The 1,454-nt window shown below is 34.7% G+C and overlaps 1 non-coding gene across 1 annotated transcript; it reads right to left on the bottom strand.

The window, feature by feature from the left end:
- Window positions 1-784: 784 nt before the first annotated feature.
- Window positions 785-892, bottom strand: LOC131176194 (small nucleolar RNA R71). Its single transcript, XR_009146319.1, has one exon. It is a non-coding gene; the product is annotated as a small nucleolar RNA R71 (small nucleolar RNA).
- Between the last annotated feature and the right edge of the window lie 562 nt (window positions 893-1,454).

Raw genomic sequence — 1,454 nt, 5'->3', positions numbered from 1 at the left:
CAATTATTTAGGACTTAATTGAAGAATTTATGAGGTTTGAATGACAATAAAAATGCCAAGAAAACTACAAGAAAATTTAGTCAATCGGTACAGATAATTATAACTCGATAAACACAACGAAGAACATTTTGGTCATTTCACTCTCAGTGTTGAATTTTGACCTAAACGTCAATCAAAATGAGTGAGAATAAAATAATTAAAATGAATTAAATTATGAATTTGTGTAATAAAAAATGAGTAGAGAAAATGAGAAAAGGAAATAAAGGAAATGAAACTTAAATAATATTTATTACATAAGCATGACACAAGAATGATGTAATTAAAATTTATAACCAATAAAAATTAGACAACAATATATATAAGAGACAAATTAACTTAATTAGTCAAAAGAGCTCATCTTCTTCTTCTTAGAACCTTGTTGGCCGAACTCCATAGCTCTTCCTCTACCATTTTTTTTCAAGCTTCAAGCTTGAATTTTCCTCCATTTTTACACCAAAATCCATACTTGCCTTCACAAAAACTTGCTCCTACACCTTGAGGAAGCCTTAGGCAGTCAAGAATTGAAGAAAATTTGAAGTTCTAGCAAATCCAAGTTTGTTATGATCTGTGACATGCAAAAGCAACCAGGAGTGTCTGATGATGCAGCAAGGCTAAAATTGTTTCCATTCTCTTTGAAAGATAGAGCATTAGATTGGCTTGATTCTTTACCTCACAACTCAATTACAAATTGGGAGCAGCTCACTGATGCATTTCTTGCCCAATACTTTCCACCTGGAAAAAGTCAAGAGTTGAGGAATCAAATGATTGCTTTTAGACCAAGAGAAGATGAGACTCTTTATGAGTCATGGATGAGATGGAAGGAGTTGGAAAGACAATGTCCACATCATGCCATTCCTAAATGGATGATAAACCAGAATTTTTACACAAATGTCACTCCTGCTATCAGAGGAATCATTGATGCTCAAACTGGAGGGCAATTCATCATTAAGCATGAAGATGAAGCTTATGAGTTGTTAGAGAAAATAGCAAAGAACAGTCATTTATGGAGTAGTCCAAGAGGGTCAACTCCAACTCAAAAAAGGCAAGTTGCTGGAATGTATGAGCTTGATCCATTCAACATGATCAATGCCAAATTTGATACACTCACTAATGTCCTTGCTAAGAAAATAGAGGATTTAAGTATGCTAGTCAGTTCATCATCATGCTCTGTAAGTTCTCAACAAGTTACTTATGCAGAAGGAACAATGAGCTGTGGAGTAGATTATCCTTCATATGCTTGGAGGAATCATCCCAATTTTTCATGGGAGAATCAGCAAAATCAAGCTTCAACTCAGAACTTTCCACCACAACAACAAGGGCATCAATACCAACAACCTAAGTAACCATCACCTAGTTTTCAGCAAAAGAATGCAAATCCTGTACCTTTACCAAGACAGCAAGAACAAAGTTCTACC

This window comes from Hevea brasiliensis, chromosome 18, assembly GCF_030052815.1.
Source record: "Hevea brasiliensis isolate MT/VB/25A 57/8 chromosome 18, ASM3005281v1, whole genome shotgun sequence".
NCBI lineage: Eukaryota > Viridiplantae > Streptophyta > Magnoliopsida > Malpighiales > Euphorbiaceae > Hevea > Hevea brasiliensis.
Note: the sequence above shows the minus strand (reverse complement) of the source record. Positions and strands in the feature narration are given on the sequence as shown.